The sequence below is a fragment of the Rhincodon typus genome, chromosome 11, assembly GCF_021869965.1.
Source record: "Rhincodon typus isolate 14 chromosome 11, sRhiTyp1.1, whole genome shotgun sequence".
Classification (NCBI taxonomy): Eukaryota; Metazoa; Chordata; class Chondrichthyes; order Orectolobiformes; family Rhincodontidae; genus Rhincodon; species Rhincodon typus.
The window spans coordinates 63,365,518-63,371,517 of record NC_063342.1 but is presented as its reverse complement, the minus strand read 5'-3'; the positions used below and the strand labels follow the sequence as shown (position 1 = coordinate 63,371,517).

The window sequence follows — 6,000 nt, the reverse complement described above, 5'->3', positions numbered from 1 at the left end:
GAGAATAAAACAAAGTCCTTGAGACCGTTTGCTGCTCAGCTTTGAACCGGTCCCCCCCCTCTCTCTTTCCTCCCCACGAGCTCAGGACAGGGGTCCAGGAGTCACTTTGCCCCCCCGGGTGCCGACTGCGAGGGAGGGAACCTGTTCAAAGCTGAGCAGCAAACGGTCTCAAGGACTTTGTTTTATTCTCTCTTGTCCGCGTTAACCATGTGTGTCAGTATTATTTTTGTCTTGGACGGTCTATAGCAGTTTGCCAGCCCGGGGTAAAAGCTGCCGGGGTTGCGGTAGGTGGTATCCCTGCCTCCTTATGGGAAGGTGTCTCCGTGCGTGTTTTGTTTTGTGCCTTCGGTTCAGTTTGCGCTCCGGGGCTTGCCGCTGTGCTGCAGTTGCAGCGTGGACTAGCACATGGGCAGGATCTGCAAGTTAACACGGCAAAGCACGTTTCTCTTCTGGCGGTGGAAACAGAAAATCGCGCATTTATGCCGAAGATAAATACGCAGGCAGGTTTAAATTTGGTACTGGTATAAATACTGGCTTTCGACGTTGCAGTAAGGCGTCCGTCTGTTCAGAGTTCTTGCCATATTCATGTTGGTAACCGAGATATTTTATGAAACCATTCCTTTTCTTTAAGCAGCGATTAAAATAGGCAAATAGAGTTTCAAATTAGTGACGGTTCTCCACGTGTTTTGCACCTGCAACTATTTTCAGTTCCAAAGTTACTGTGTGAGTACCTCTATAGGGCTATAAACGGTGCTGTGTGTACAAGGATATTGATATCGATTCTGTGATCTGCTGCAGGCTCTCATTGCTGTAGCTGGACCCTGGTAGTTTACTGAAAAAAAAATTCCACGATGCCTGAGGTCCGGTGCGTGATATTAAAGCAGTGGCAATAAAATTTGATGTATTTGAGTTACAAAACTTGAAGATCTGGGAATTGTAGTGAATCACTGGAGGCCCACGTTAAATTTTTGCAGGCATGATCAGATGGGCCGAGGAGTGGCGGGTGGAGTTTCATCTAGAGACTGTGAGATCGTATTTTTTGGTAAGACAAATCAGGGCGGGATATATATATTTAATGGTAGGGTCCTGGGGAGTGTTGCCGAACAGAGATTTTGGAGTGCAGATTCGTAGTTCCTTGAAAGTAGAGTCGCAGGTAGATAGGATAGTGAAGAAAGCGTTTGGTATGCTTGACTTTATTGGTTAATGCATTGAATTTAGGAGTTGGAGGACATGTTGCGTCTGTACAGGACATTGATTAGGCCACTTGTGGAATACTGCATGCAGTTCTGGTCTCCCTGCTGTAGGAAGGATGTTGTTAAACTTGAAAGAGTTCAGAAAAGACTTACAAGAATGTTGCTAGGGTTGGAGGGTTTGAATTGAATAGGCTGTAGCTATTTTCCTTGGAGCATCAGAAGCTGAGGGGTGACCTTATAGAAGTTTATAAAATCATGAAGGACATGGATAGAGTAAATAGTCAAGGTCTTTTCCCCCGGGTAACAGAGTCCAAAACTAGCAGGCATAGGTTTAAAGTGAGAGGGGAAAGATTTAAAGGGGACCTAAAGGGCAACTTTTCACACAGAAAAATGTGTATGGAATCAACTGCCAGAGGTACTGGTGGAAGCTGGTACAATTACAATATTTAAAATGCATCTGGATGGGTATATGAATAGGGACTGTTTAGAGGAATATGGTCCAAATGCTACCAAATGGAACTGGAGTAATTTAAAATACCTGCTTAGCACAGACGAGTTGGACCAAAGGGTCTGTTTCGGTGCTGTACATCTCTGTGACTCTAACTAGGATGTGTGGACATGAAAGTTCACTGCCATGCTTTAATGTTGGCAGGTATCAATAGCCTTGGTCTTAACTTGCTTTCATCACTCATATTGCTGCTTGCCTATGGCAGCTTTTGGGGAACCGTGAAAGATCCTCATTTAGCCAATATGTTATATATCTTAAATTTGCAGATGCTTGCAGGTTCCACAATATTCTTTGTTCTTTCATGGATGTGAGCGTCACTGGATAGGTCAACAGTTGTTGTTCATGCCTAATTGCCCTTGAACTGAATGACACTTAACTGCCCTCTGAAATGGGCCAATCATGCTGCTTTGTGTCTGAAGTCACACATAGCCCAAACCAGGCAAGGACAACAGATTCCCTTCTCTGAAGGACATTAGTGAACCAGATGGCTTTTTATGATGATCGATCATCGTCAGTGGTTATCATGATCATCAATGAGACTAGTTTTATAATTCCAGATTTGTATTAATTGAACTCAAATTCCACCAGCTGTCGTGGTGAAATTTGAACCATGTTCTCAACATTATCCTGTGCCTTTGTATTACTCAAGTGACGTTACCATGACGTCAACATCTCCAGAAGGAGGCATGGTCCTGGAACACCGTGCTAAACTAAACATGTCAACCTGGACAGTAAGCATTGATGGATTGTGAATTGGGAAAAAACGGTCACAACCTACCAATACCTATCAGTTTCTCATTTGAAGCATAAACCAAGTGGAAACATCCTGCTTCATTCAGCATCTGTGGAGGGGAGGGAGGTAAGTGACTAGAGTGCACCCTCTGTCAGAACAAATTTTAGCTGATAATGTATCATCTCAATTCTGCACATGCACACTTACAGCAGAGATCATTAGATAATGATTGTGTATGCAAACAGTTCCTCAGGACGCAAGAAGCCAGTGATGCTGTTAGGTGATTAGTATAGATGGATTTAAGAGAAGTGAGATAAACACGAGGGAGAAAAGAATAGAAAAATATGGAACAAAAACAAAGTCGCTGGAAAAGCTCAGCAGGTCTGGGAGCGTCTGGGAGCATCAGTGAAGGAGAAAACAGAGTTAACATTTCGGGTCCGGTGACCCTTCCTCCTGAGGAAGGGTCACCGGATCCGAAACGTTAACTGTGTTTTCTCCTTCACAGATGCTGCCAGACCTGCTGAGCTCTTCCAGCAACTTTGTTTTTGTTCCTGATTTACAGCATCCGCAGTTCTTTTGGTTTGTATTTAGAAAAATATGGAGCTGATGTTAAATGAAGGGGGAGTGGCAGTGGGATCGTGTGTAACAAGCATTTAATGGGAGAAGCTGTGCCATGCTAACTCGGGCATCCTCAGGCTCTCAACTTCAGGACGTGCCACAAAATCTTTTAACCTGAGCCATTTTTAATGTGTTGGATAGAACAGGACAATGCCTCCCAAGAATTATTGTTGCATATCTTTTAATTAAGTTTCTTATTTGATTACCATCACCCCGAATGGCTTGTTTTTGTTTTGTATATTGAGCCAGTCCCTTCTTGAACCTATCTGAGCTAAGCAGTTTGTGGGACATCTCAATAAATCCCTGGGTCTGGCCAAGGACCACTATCTAGACAGTAAGACAAAAGCTGAGCCAGACCTGTGCCTTTGAGCTCTGATGTGGATGTTGAAGCATGTAGTGAAGTTACGTGGCCTGAAAACATCAGGCACTTTGACCCTGTGACCTTTTTATTGGCCTCCGGCTCCAATCCAGACAGGATTGGAAACCGAGACAACAAGGTGCAGGGCTGGATGAACACAGCAGGCCAAGCAGCATCGTAGGAGCAGAGAGGCTGACGTTTCAGGCCTAGACCCTTCATGAGAAAAGGGGGAGGGGAGGGGGGTTCTGAAATAAATAGGGCGAGAGTGGGAGGCGGATAGAAGAGGGATAGAGGAGAGGATAGGTGGAGAGGAAACAAACAGGTCGAAGAGGCGAGGATGGGGCCAGTAAAGGTGAGTGTAGGTGGGGAGTTAGGAAAGGGATAGAAACCAACCTTGTGGTTCTTCAAACGGAAGAAAAAGGAGGAGAGCAAAAGTGTGTCTCTTAACCGTTAATTTTCTAAGAGGTACCAGAGATGTACAAGTGCACTGAGAAAGGAGATTCCAAGATTTATGTTCTTTGTTTGAATATTTCCCTCCTAACGTGGCTGTTTGATAATTTGTATACTTACGTATCTGTTGAATACGGATTCCTGTTGAATAATCACCTTGGCATGTGGTCTTGTCATATATCACCTATGCAGTAATTGGCCAAGATTTGTGTTTCGGTTGAGATGCGTAGTCAGCACTAGTTAAGTAAATCAATCTAATGTTTGAATCACAATTAGTAAGTAGATGCATAAACATTTGTGCTAGCAGTTGAAGTTTCTGCTCATGAAATTGGATAACAGTGATTCAAAAAAGAACAAAAGTGATGTGAATTGTGGTTCAATTCCAGAAGGATTAAGCTGTTATGTGATTTTCAGCAGAGTGTATGTAAGATTTTCCTACTTATTTATAGCTATAATTGTATGCATATTGTTAAGGCAAGTTTGTGAAACATCAGTGACTCTACACTGAATCCAGAATTATGCTAATATCTGTAATTTGCACTTGTTTTATGCAATGGTTTGCTTTTTTTGGATGTTTAAAAATCCAAATGCGTCTCATTTTGTGGATCGTGTTCTGCAATAAAATAATTTCCATGTGAAGTCAGTGTTACTAGGCAAAGGCTTGATTTATGTGGCTGGGATATGAAGCAAAGTACATTTCTAGACGGCATGTGCAAAAAGTTCATAATTTAGGAATATAACCTGAATTGTCAACTTGGTTTTGTTGGTAGCACACCCCTTTTATGTAGAGGGTTCTGTGTTCAAGTTCCAGGACAGGAGCATACAATTAATGTCGGCATTCTAGTTTTATGCTGAAAGGCTACTTTGGACAAGTCCTAATATTTTATTTTCAAGACTCTATAGTTATTTGAAGACTTAACAAGGTCACCTCAAGTCAAAGAAAAGAAGCTTCACTTTGTTAATCTTCCATAATCCACACCATTCCCTTGGCCTCCCTCCAGTTCTTCACCTACATTGTACCGTCAGTGCCACAATCCAGAGAGCATCATTTGACAGGTTAACATTTGTTGTTCAACCCTAATTGGTTTCCATGTGAACACCTTGCTAGCCCGATCTCATTCCCACCTATCCCGATCCCTTCACTGCCACTGCCTCTGTTTTGTCTGCATCCTATTAACTACTCAAAAACCAAAACCATTGTTTTTACCTTGCCCTCCATTTAAAACCTGCTGCCTTATTGGGTTGAACTTTCTTCTTGGACTCCTCTGACTGGAACTGTGCAACCTCAGAGTTGTCATTGAATCTAAATTGTGCTTCTAGCCCCATAACCTGTCTGTCACGGATGCTATCCCACTTCCTCTATAGTGAAGTTGCCTGTCTGTGCTTTGTTGAGTCTGCTGCTGAAATGGCCATCCTTCAGATTCTACTATATCAGTGCTCTCTTTGCTGGTGTCCCATCCTCCGCAGTTTTAAACCTAAAACTCTGCCAGCATCATAACGCATGTTGCATCCTGCCTACCCATCACTCCTGTACCTATCTTAGCTGCTGGTCTACCAACATCACAAGCTTTCATTACAGTTCTCAGACCAAGCTTAGATCACTGTCTCTAACATTACGAAATGCCTGAGTATTTTGTTAGGTTGCACTATTAAAATGCCTTGCATTAAAATTTCTTTGACTGTAAATTAGGTGCTCTTGCAGAGCAGTAGTAGTGTCTTTAAATTTAGAAGATCTGGAAGAAACTAGAAGATCTGGGTTCATGTCCCACCTGTGCCAGAGGTGGGACAGATCCATCCAGATTGATTAAAATAATGATAAATGTCAACTTATGTGAATTCCTGATGACTGGAATAGCCTGTTATTGTACATTAATACTGTTCAGCCCATGATCTGGCATAGTACCAAACATCATTCACTATCACCTTAGACAGCATTCATACAGCTTTAATTTGAACTTGTGTCTAATTACACAAACATCCTGCTAACCTTACCTACACTTGTCAATTCAGCCTCCAGAACATCTTGGATAGCATTCCTGATAATCACAGTGAAATTCTGCGGTTCATAACAAGGGTAAAAATTCTCCTGGACAGATTGCAACGTTATATACTCCCGGATTCTGGACATAATTTGTGGGCT

The 6,000-nt window shown here is 42.5% G+C and overlaps 2 protein-coding genes across 13 annotated transcripts in view; one reads left to right on the top strand and one right to left on the bottom strand.

Moving 5' to 3' along the window:
• reps2 (RALBP1 associated Eps domain containing 2) overlaps window positions 1-6,000 on the bottom strand; it is a 362,214-nt gene that overhangs the window by 166,350 nt on the left and 189,864 nt on the right. The gene's annotated exons all lie outside the window — the stretch shown is intronic.
• Window positions 93-6,000, top strand: part of LOC109928620 (gamma-taxilin) — a 66,284-nt gene continuing 60,376 nt past the window's right edge. Inside the window, exon 1 of one of the 2 annotated variants that reach the window (XM_020528548.2) lies at window positions 93-165. The gene's annotated coding sequence lies outside the window, so the exon portion shown is untranslated. Of the gene's footprint in view, window positions 166-263; window positions 285-6,000 lie in introns of those variants that run through there. The other variant, XM_048602686.1, reaches the window with a different exon arrangement.